An 11,987-nucleotide genomic window follows, 5' to 3' on the forward strand; every position below is an offset into this window, starting at 1 on the left:
TGTGTATGTGTGTGTGTGTGTAAGAGAGTGTGGGTGTGAGTGTCTGTGTGTGTGTATGTGTGTGACTGTGATGGTGTATAAGCTTGTGAGAGGGTGTGGTGTGTGTCGAAGAGAGACCGTGTGTATGAGAGAGGGTCTGCGTGAGTGAGTGCTTGCGTGTGAATGTGTGTGAGTGTGTGTGTGAGTGTGTGTGTGAGTGTATAGTGTAGTGGGGTCACCTGTAGTGTGACATGAACCCAGGGTCCTGGTTGAGGCCATCCCCATGGGTACTGAGCTTGGCTCTCAGCCTCTGCTTGGTGACTCTGTGTTGTTGCAAATCCTGAAGTCTGCCTTGGCGGATGATCACCCGAAAGTTCAAGGCTGAATGTCCCTGATCGCTGAAGTGTTCCTCGATTGGGAGGGAACACCCCTGTCTGGTGATTGTTGTGTGGTGTCCATTCACCCGTTGTCATAGCGTCTGCTTGGTCTGGCCAATGTACCATGCCTCAGGGCATCCTTGCCTGCAGCGAATGAGATAGACAACATTGTCCGAGTCACATGAGTACCTGCCGTGTACATGGTGGGCGGTGTCCCCACTTGTAATGGTGGTATCCGTGTCGACACTCTGATACATCTTGCAGTGGTTGCCATGACAGGGTTGTACGGTGTGGTGGTCGATATTGTCCTGAAGGCTGGGCAGGTTTCTGCGAACAATGATTTGTTTGAGGTTTGGTAGTTGTTTAAAGGCGAGAAGTGGAGGCGTGGGGAAGGTCTAGGCGAGGTGCTCACCCTCACTGATAATGTGTTACAGGCTGCGAATGACATGGCATAGTTTCTCTCCACCTGGGAAGTACTGGACAATGAATGATATCCTCTTGGTCGCATCCGGTGTCTGTCTCCTGAGGAGGTCATTCTGGTTTCTCGCTGTGGCAGATCGGAACTGGTGATTGATGAGTTGAGCCTCGTATGCTGTTCTTATGAGGGCGCTCTTCAGCACCTTCAGGTGTCCATCGTGTTTCTCCTCATCTGAACAGATCCTATGTAGGGCTTATCCACAGGGCATGGCGCTTTAATATGTTTCGGGTGGAAGCTGGAGAAGTGTGGCATCTTGAGGTAATCCGGTGGTTTGTGGTAGAGTGAGGTGCTGAGGTGACCATCCTTGATGGAGATGGATGTGTCCAAGAATGAGACAGATACCAGAGAGTAGTCCATGGTGAGTTTGATGGTGCGATGAAACTTGTTGATCTCACTGTGTAGTTGTTTCAGTGACTCCTCACCATGGGTCCGGATGAAGGAAATGTCACCAATGTTTCTGGTGTATAGTGTTGGTTGGAGGTCCAGTGCAACAAAGAAGTCTTGTTCAAACCTGTACATGAAAATGTTGGCATTTTGGGATACAGATTCGGTCCCTTGAGAAGGTGGTGGTGAACTGCTTTCTTGAACTGTTGCAGTCCATAAGAGAGAGAGAGTTCTAGGTTTCCATTAACCCTTGTGTGAGCAAGTGCTTTCCCCCGATAGAAGTAGCAGTTTCTATCAATCTACACCATCAAATCCTTCAAGTGTCTTCAACACTTCAGTTAAGACACCCATTACATGAAGGAATATAAGCTAAGTCTATGCAGCCTATCCTCATAATTTAACCCTTCGAGCACTGTATTGTGCTGATGAATGGTTTCCAAAGCCACTGCTGACAGGGGCTGACTGGAAGTGACGGAGCTAAGGCTTATCATCCAGAATGTGTACTCATCTGGAACTGACCATATTATATGAGTAGAGTGGTGCTAGAAAAGCATAGCAGTTCAGGCAGCATCCGAGGAGCAGTAAAATCGACGTTTCAGGCAAAAGCCCTGCATCAGGAATACAGGCAGAGAGCCTGAAGGGTGGAGAGATAAATGAGAGGAGGGTGGGGGTGGGGAGAAGTAGCATAGAGTACAACAGGTGAGTGGGAGAGGGGATGAAGGTGATAGGTCGGGGGCGGGGGGAGGGTGGAGTGGATAGGTGGAAAAGAAGGTAGGTAGGTAGGACAGGTCATGGGGACAGTGCTGAGCTGGAAGTTTGGAACGAGGGTGAGGTGGGGGAAGGGGAAATGAGGAAACTGTTGAAGTCCACATTGATGCCCTGGGGTTGAAGTGTTCCGAGGTGGAATATGAGGCGTTCTTCCTCCAGGCGTCTGGTGGTGAGGGAGCGGCGGTGAAGAAGGCCCAGGACCTCCATGTCCTTGGCAGAGTGGGAGGGGGAGTTGAAATGTTGGGCCACAGGGCGGTGTGGCTGATTGGTGCGGGTGTCCCGGAGATGTTCCCTAAAGCGCTCTGCTAGGAGGCGCCCAGTCTCCCCAATGTAGAGGAGACCGCATCGGGAGCAACGGATACAATAAATGATATTGGTGGATGTGCAGGTCAAACTTTGATGGATGTGGAAGGCTCCTTTAGGGCCTTGGATAGAGGTGAGGGATGAGATGTGGGCGCAGGTTTTACAGTTCCTGCGGTGGCAGGGGAAAGTGCCAGGACGGGAGGGTGGGTTGTAGCGGGGCGTGGATCTGACCAGGTAGTCACGGAGGGAACGCTCTTTGCGGAAGGCGGAAAGGGATGGGGAGGGAACTATATCCCTGGTGGTGGGGTCCGTTTGGAGGTGGCGGAAATGTCGGTGGATGATTTGGTTTATGCGAAGGTTGGTAGGGTGGAAGGTGAGCACCAGGGGCGTTCTGTCCTTGTTACGGTTGGAGGGGTGGGGTCTGAGGGCGGAGGTGTGGGATGTGGACGAGATGCGTTGGAGGGCATCTTTAACCACGTGGGAAGGGAAATTGCGGTCTCTAAAGAAGGAGGCCATCTGGTGTGCTATGTGGTGGAACTGGTCCTCCTGGGAGCAGATACGGCGGAGGAATTGGGAATACGGGATGGCATTTTTGCAGGAGGTAGAGTGGGAAGAGGTGTAATCCAGGTAGCTGTGGGAGTCGGTGAGTTTGTAAAAAATGTCAGTGTCAAGTCGGTCATCATTAATGGAGATGGAGAGGTCCAGGAAGGGGAGGGAGGTGTTCAAAGATGGTCCAGGTAAATTTAAGGTCAGGGTGAAATGTGCTGGTGAAGTTGATGAATTGCTCAAACTCCTCGCGGGAGCACGAGGTGGCGCCGATGCAGTCATCAATGTAGCGGAGGAAGAGGTGGGGAGTGGTGCCGGTGTAATTACGGAAGATGGACTGTTCTACGTAGCCGACAAAGAGACAGGAATAGCTGGGGCCCATATGGGTACCCATGGCTACCACTTTGGTCTGGAGGAAGTGGGAGGATTCAAAGGAGAAATTGTTGAGGGTGAGGACCAATTCGGCCAAATGAATGAGAGTGTTGGTGGAGGGGTACTGTTGGGGACATTGGGAGAGGAAAAAATGGAGGGCTTGGAGGCCCTGGTCCTCCAAACTCTTTGGATGCTGCCTGACCTGCTGTGCTTTTCCAGCATCACTCTAATCTAGACTCCAGCATCTGCAGTCATTGTTTTTACCTATATTATATGAGGAACGGCACGCTGTTGTTGCTGACTCTGTCGCATCTCCATTGGTCAGAGGGTGCCACTACAGTGCTGTTTTTAACATTGGCAATTTACATTGTCACTGCAAGCAACAGAAATGGCGGAATTGATAATGTTCAGAGAGAGTGTCCAAAGGTGCAGATGATCTCTCCAGTAATCTGGCATTGAGTACAGGAGTTGGGAGGTCATGTTGCGGCTGTACAGGACATTGGTTAGGCCACTGTTGGAATATTGCCTGCAATTCTGGTCTCCTTCCTATCGGAAAGATGTTGTGAAACTTGAAAGGGTTCAGAAAAGATTTACAAGGATGTTGCCAGGGTTGGAGGATTTGAGCTGTAGGGAGAGGCTGAACAGGCAGGAGCTGTTTTCCTTGGAGCGTCGGAGGCTGAGGGGTGACCTTATAGAGGTTTACAAAATTATGAGGGGCATGGATAGGGTAAATAGACAAAGTCTTTTCCCTGGGGTGGGGGTGTCCAGAACTAGAGGGCATAGGTTTAGGGTGAGAGGGGAAAGATATAAAAGAGATCTAAGGGGCAACTTTTTCAGGCAGAGGATGGTACGTGTATGGAATGAGCTGCCAGAGGATGTGGTGGAGGCTGGTACAATTACAGCATTTAAGAGGCATTTGGATGGGTATATGAATAGGAAGGGTTTGGAGGGATAGGTGCCGGGTGCTGGCAGGTGGGACTAGATTGGGTTGGGATATCTGGTCGGCATGGACGGGTTGGACCGAAGGGTCTGTTTCCATTCTGTACATCTCTATGGCTCAATGACTAGCCTTTTGTGATTCCTGTCATTAACATACACATTAGAAAGGCTGTACAGAAAGGAAGAACATCAATGCTAAACCATTGCCAGTATTCCTGTGGAGGTTCAGGACAGCCGTTAATTGTTTTTAACACTGAACATGAGGCTGAGGAAGGAAATGGTCAATGTCTCACACATTTCACCCGTTACATTGGGACTGACTCTGACATCTCATCGATTTTTCTGAAATTGTATGGGTTTGGGCTTTTCTCTGCAGCATATTTTGCTTGGAACAGGCTGCTCCCAGCATTATGCCAGCCTGTGAACTGTATTAGTATTCTCCTCTGTCACAGCTACTGCTGTGAGGAATATTTTATACTTAAATTATTTCCTAGCCATGCAACACAGTTTTCCACACAGCCAGTGCTGCAGCATGTAATCATGGAGACTGCAACAGTGCTCCTTAACAAAAAGGGCTATGGGCAAAGGACATGGGTTGAGGTAAAAGCAGGAGTTGCTGGAAAAGCTCAGGTCTGGCAGCATCTGTGAAGAGGAATCATAGCTAACTTTTTAGGTCAAGTGACCCTTCCTCATAACAGGATGAGGTGACCTACTGGTATTATCACTAGACTATTTATCCAAAGACTCTGGGGACTTGGCTTCAAATCCTGCCATGGCAGATGATGGAATTTAAATTCAATGAAAACAAAATCTGGCATTAGGAGTTTAATAGTAACTCCAAAACAGCCATTTGGTTCACTAATAATCTTTGGGGAAGGCAACTGCTGTCCTTACCTGGTCTGACTCCAGACCCATAACAGTGTCATTGACTCTTAACTCTGAGCTACAAATCTTCACAAAACTTGCCAACTCTTAACTGCCCTCTGGGCACTTAGGGATGGGCAATAAATGATGCCCTCATCCTGTGAATGAATTTTAAAAAGTTATGCTTGATACAGAATTGCACTCCTTTTACCGTATGGAAACCAACATTTGGCTCAGCGTATCTTTGCTGGCGCTCATGCAACCATTCCAATCTAACTTTCTTTTATTAAAACACGAGATGTGGGCATTGCTGACTGGGCCAGCATTTGTTGGCCATCCCTAGTTGCCCTTTGGGAGGTGGTGTTGAGCTGCCTTCTTGAACACTGCAGTCCATTTGGTGTAAATAGACCCACAATGCTATAAGAGAGGGACTGAGTACCAAAACGTATCTGTATAACCATTAATTATCATTAGACACTATCTGGAGTAGGTGTGTTCGGTTCTGGAGATCACACCTCAGAAGGATGTATTAGTTTGGAGGCACTGTTGCGAAGCTTTAATATCCGGAGTTTACTATTGACTGGAAACTCATCTAGATTCATCAAATTACTATAATGGCTGCAACAGAAGGCGAGAAACCCTACAACAAATAACTCATCTCCTGACTCCCCAAAGTTTGTTCATCATCTACAAGGAAGTGAAATGAGGGTCTGTTCAGTCATTGGACCCTCACAGTGCATCAAATGCATGTAAATATCACCTGGCTCAAGTAAGAGATGCTTTCGGTTTGTTTGGATAGAGTAAAACTCCAATGTTCGTTTCCTTGATATAAGTATACGTACAAAGATTTTTAATAAATAAAATATATTTTTGAAATGAAAAAAATCTACAAGGCACAAGTCAGGAGTGTGATGGAATACTCCCCACTTGCCCAGATGGGTGCAGCTCCAACAACACTCAAGGAAGTTGACACCATCCAGGACAAAGCAGCCCCCACTTGATTGACACCACATCCACAACCATCCACCACCTGACACTCAGTAGCAGCAGTGTGTACCACCTACAAGGTGGACTGCAGAAATTAACCAAAGATCCTCAGACAGCACCTTTCAAACCCACAACCAGAAGGCCAAGGGCAACAAATGATTGGAACACCACTCCCAGCAAGTTCCTCTCTGAGCCACTCACCATCCTGACTTGGAAATATATTGCCTTTCCTTCATTGTCGCCGAGTCAAAATCCTGGAATTCCCTCCCTAATGGTCTACCTACAGCACATGGACCGCAGTAGTTTAAGAAGGCAGCTCAACCCACCTTGTCAAGGGGCAACTAGGGCCGGCCATAGTTTGCAAAGTCCACATCCCATGAGAAAATTTAAAAATAATTATAAGATTGAACAGGATAATACTTAGAGTTTAAACATTCAGTTGCAAAGGCAGGTTGTATAAATATAATTGGTGTTGCCTTGAATTACAAAGGTTGAGGGTGATCTAGTTAGGATGTTTAAAGGGTTAGAGGGATCTGGCAGGTTACTTCTGCTGGTGGGGATCAGGAACAAGACAAGTCCAGCTCTTCACTGAAAACAACAAATGCTGGAGATCACAGTGGGTCAGGCAGCATCCATGGAGAGAGAACAAGCTGATGTTTCGAGTCTAGATGGCTCTTCGTCAGAGCTCTGCCTGACCCGCTGTGATTTCCAGCATTTTTTATTTTCAGTACAGATTCCAGCATTTGCAGTAATTTACCCCTAAGACTGGCTCTTGTGTGAAATAAGGAGCATATTTAAAGGGTTGTGACAATCTGAACCCCACTGCCCCAGAGCACTGTGGATGCAGGGGGCTAGTGGGTGTTTCCACCTTTGAGATGGATTGTTGTCAGTTGGGTTATGGTGTCAATGGATATGGAAACAAGGTGGAGGTAAGATACAGTTTAACTGAACAGCAGGACAGACTGGTGAGATTGTATGGTGTCCTCCTGTTATCTATTACTTGAGGATGATGCTTTGTTTACATTCTGTATATGTTATCCTTCCTCTCCAAAGGGCTCACTGAGCTATAGATCAACCCCAGATCCTGGGTGAGCTCCTGGAACTCACTGTCATTGGATAAGGGGGTCTCGCTGAGTGATGAGTTGGACCGAAAGGTCTGTTTCCATGCTGTATGACTCTATAAGGAGGTCTTACTACTGGACTTGGCCCCACTTAGCAGAACAGCAGATTAACAGGCTCTGGAACATTCTGCACTTCCTCCTTTTGCTTTCAAACACGACTCATTGGAAAAAGTATTTCTTTTTATATCCTCTTTAGCAACAAGTGAAGTCCCATAAGTCTAGAGAATAGCCGCTGCTGTACCTTTGTTTAAGAAAGGATAACAGGAATAGCCCAGGAAATTATAGGCCAGTGAACTTTACATCAGTGGTAGAGAAATTATGGGAGAAGTTTTTTAGGGACAAGATTTACGCAAGTAAATAAAGATTGGACTTATTAGGTTATATTCAGAGTGGCTCTGAGCAGGGGAGGTTTTGTCTCATAGATTTGGTTGAGTTTTTTAGGGAAGTGATGAAGATGATTGATGAGGATGGGGTAGTGGATGTTGTGCACATAGATTTTACCAAAGCAATTAACAAGGTCTCTCATGGTAGGTCAGTTCAGAAGATTAAGTCACATTTGATCAATGGTGAGTTGGTAAGTTGGATACAGAATTGGCTTGGTCATAGAAGACAGGGTAGTTGTAGAGGGGTATTTTTTGACTGGAGATCTGTGGCCAGTGGTGTTCTGCATGGATCAGTGCTGGGACCTCTGTTTGTTTGTAAATTATACAAATAATTTGGATGGAAATGTAAGTGGTCTGATAGTAAGTTTGCAGAAGACATGAAAATTGATCAGAGTTGTGGATAGTAAAAGTAAATTATACTTTGATATTATTGACTGATAACCAATTACTGTATCTTTATGGAATAACCTGTATTTATTTGGAAACCAGCTTAATGGATCTTTTTATTAAAATGTCTGATGCAGATAAGGTATTTCATTGTTTTTTTTGTTAAGTGGAAAAGGTATTTTATTTTACATAGTGATCTGTGGGATAATGAGACTTGAGAGACAATGTATTCCTCCTATTTTGGTCATGACATAATCAATGACCGTACTTGGGAAACCTGAACGATTCATTATCGGCGGTCCCCCACTGACGAGGGTGACTCTCTGCCACTCTCAGGGGGAGTCCGGAGGCAGCTGTACAGACCGATGGGGCTAACACAGGCTCTGTCACACTGGGGGCAGGGGGTGGTTAAGGGAAGGGCTAGGTGGGACAGTGGTCTGGCAGCATGCTTCTTTCGCTGTTTTCATCTGGCTTCCGCTGTATCCCGACGGCAAGTCTGAAAGGTTACTGAGGACCAGCTAATGAGGTAACATAACACATCCAACCAAAATCCACAATCACCCATGCCTTTCCACCGAGCAACAGAATATTCCCTGATGGGTCCCATTTATTGAAACCATCAGACTCTCCTTTCTCCAATTCCAATGTTGAAATCTTCAAAATGATCACCATCCCAAAATCTTCATTGACGTTTTGAAGTTAACAGTTTATGTTTTTGAAACAAACATAAAACCATACACACTAGGAGTGGGAGTATTCTGATTGACCCTTACATCCAATAAGATCATGGCTGATCTGTTCATTTCCAAGTTGACATTCCCATCTACTCCTGATAACTTTGGATTGCCCTCTGCCTAACATGACCAAATCCCCCTCTGTCTGAAAAATGTTCTGTCACTTCGCATTCATCGTATTCTCAGGCAGAGATTTTCAAAGTTACAAAACACTCTGATAGTAAAAAGCTCATTTTAATTTTAGTTCCGGACTGACCCACAAGAAGAAACATCATTTCCAAGTCCACCTGTCAAGGCTGTAAGATCTTACACACTGCAACCAAATCCACTATCCTTTATTTTAAGATTCCCTACAGCGTGGAAACAGGCCCTTCGGCCCAGCAAGTCCACACCAACCCTCCGAAGAGCAACCCACCCTGACTAGTGCAGCTATCACTATGGGCAATTTAGCATGGCCAATTCACCTGACCTGCACATCTTTGGATTGTGGGAAGAAACAGGAACAAACCCACGCAGACATGGGGAGGATGTACACACTCCACACAGACAGCTGCCCAAGGCGGGAATTGAACCCGGGTCCCTGGCGCTGTGAGGCAGCAGTGCTAACCACTGAGCCACCGTGCCACCCCCCCCCCCCCCCCCTCACTCTTCTAAACTCCAATGGAAACAAATCCAGTCAGTCCAACCTTTCCTCAGGAGCGAATTCACTCACTCCAGGTAACAATCTAATGAACCTCCTTTGAACCAGCTCCAATGCATTTACATTCTTAAGTAAGGAGACCAAACATGTCCACAGTATTTGAGATATGGTCTCAGTAATGCCATGTGTAACTGAAGCATAACATTTCTGCTTTTAAGTTCAATACCTCTCACAATGAAGGATAGCATTCCATTTCCCTCGTAATCGCTTTCTGCATTTCCTCACCAATCTTTTTCGATTCATGCATGAGAATACCACAGAATTCCACAGTTGTCCACCATTTAAATAATTGTCATTATTTTAATCTTCCTGCCAAAGTAAACAACTTCACATTTTCCCACTCCATCTGCCAGACTTTGCCCACTCACTAAACTTATCTTTATTGCTCTGCATCCTCGGTAGGTCACCTTCACAACTTATTTTCATACCTTTCCTTGTGTCATCTGCAGTGTTAGCCACCATACCTTCAGTTCCCTTGTCCAAATCATTGATATAATTTGTAAAATGTTGAGGGCCCAGCACAGATCCCTGTCGGGTATCACATGTTTAATCCTGCCACTCTGGGAAAGACCCATTTATCCATACGCTCTGTTTCTGCCAGCCTGCCGTCTTCTAATCCATGTCAATGTGTTACCCCAATACCATGAACCCTTACTTTGTTCAATAACTTTTTATGTAATTATTTAAATGGTGGACAACTGTGGAATTCTGTGGTATTCTCATGCATGAATCGAAAAAGATTGGTGAGGAAATGCAGAAAGCGATTACGAGGGAAATGGAATGCTATCCTTCATTGTGAGAGGTATTGAACTTAAAAGCAGAAATGTTATGCTTCAGTTACACATGGCATTACTGAGACCATATCTCAAATACTGTGGACATGTTTGGTCTCCTTACTTAAGAATGTAAATGCATTACCTTGTCAAATGTAATACCTTGTCAAATGCCTTCTGCAAATCTGAGTACTGGAAATCTCATCATCAATGGCTTCCCCTTTATCCACAGTGTTTTTTACTCCTTTAATGAATTCCAATACATAGGTAAGTAAGAGTTGCCTTTCAGTAAAACATGCTGATGTTTCCCAATCCACTTGAATTTTTTAAAGTGACCAGTTCTAATCTCCTTAATGATCAATTCTAACACCTTCTCATGACAGATAGATGTCAGGTTAAGTGGGCTATAGTTTCCTGTTTCCTGTCTCCTTCTCTACTTGAACAGAGGAGTTATATTCACTACTTTCCAGTTTAATAGAACCTTTCCAGAATCTGACAAATTTTGAAAAATGAGCACCAAAGTATCTATTGTAGCGTTCTTATAACAATTGTACACTATTTGTCATCTCTTTTAAGAGGAGAAAGTGAGGACTGCAGATGCTGAAGATCAGAGCTGAAAATGTGTTGCTGGAAAAGCGCAGCAGGTCAGGCAGCATCCAAGGAGCAGGAGAATCGACGTTTCGGACATAAGCCCTTCCTGAAGAAGGGCTTATGCCCGAAACGTCGATTCTCCTGTTCCTTGGATGCTGCCTGACCTGCTGCGCTTTTCCAGCAACACATTTTCATCTCTTTTAAGACCCGAGGATGCAATCCATTGAGACCCACAAACAGCTCCATCAGATTGTCCCGTCCCACTCCCCCAGTGATCATTATTCCTCTCTGAGTTGATTCGGAGTGCTAACCCTCCATTTTTACACAGCTCCATTTTCCTCAACTAGCTCAGCTTTCACCCCCACACTTCTGATCATTTTTACATTTAAAATACTTGCCTTAGACTCACTCTTCTCTTTTTCAAACTTGACATAAAGCTCTGTCATATTATGATCACTACTCAGCAGAAAGCCTTTATTCTCAGGTAATTAATTAATCTTGTCACATTACACAACACCAAGTTTCATCTTAGCTGCTGCCTGGTCATTTCCAGCATGTGCTGCTATGAGAAATTTTCAAAAACAGTCTAACTAAGGTGACAATTGCAATTTGTTTTTTCTAGATTATAGATTCTTTGACCTTCATTTTCCACATTAGTATTTCATTCTCCTGCTTCAACTCTGACCCTTGATTTGTCAAAATTACTCTGAGATTGATACTCCATTGTCCCACCTAGTTTAAAGTTGAAACTTTATTGCTGGAACAGCACAGCAGGTCAGGCAGCATCCAGGGAACAGGAGATTCGACGTTTCTTCCTGAAGAAGGGCCTGTGCCCGAAACGTTGAATCTCCTGTTCCCTGGATGCTGCCTGACCTGCTGTGCTGTTCCAGCAATAAAGTTTCAACTTTGATCTCCAGCATCTGCAGACCTCACTTTCTCCACCTAGTTTAAAACCTTCTCAACTTCCCTAATTATGCAGTTCATAAGATCACCAGTCCCAGCATATTTCAGATGTAGACCAGTCCCATGGTAAGCTAATGGAGAAAGTGACCCCAAAGTAAACTATTGGAAACTAACGGAGAAAGTGAAGTCATATGGTGTGCAGGGTGTTCTAGCAGGTGGATAAAGAACTGGTTGAGCAGCAGGAGACAGAGAGTAGTAGTTGAAGGGAGTTTCTCAAAATGGAGAAAGGTGACCAGTGGTGTTCCACAGGGATTAGTGTTGGGGCCACTGTTGTTTGTAATATACATAAATGATCCGGAAGAGGGCAGTAAGTTTGCAGATGACATGAAGATTGGTGG

The 11,987-nt window shown here is 45.4% G+C and overlaps 1 pseudogene; it reads right to left on the minus strand.

Moving 5' to 3' along the window:
- Positions 1–214: 214 nt before the first annotated feature.
- Positions 215–11,132, minus strand: LOC148148738 (uncharacterized; annotated as a pseudogene).
- Between the last annotated feature and the right edge of the window lie 855 nt (positions 11,133–11,987).

This window comes from Chiloscyllium plagiosum, unplaced genomic scaffold, assembly GCF_037043375.1.
Source record: "Chiloscyllium plagiosum isolate Xiang-an unplaced genomic scaffold, Cpla_swu_hap1 HiC_scaffold_11, whole genome shotgun sequence".
NCBI classification, from domain to species: domain Eukaryota; kingdom Metazoa; phylum Chordata; class Chondrichthyes; order Orectolobiformes; family Hemiscylliidae; genus Chiloscyllium; species Chiloscyllium plagiosum.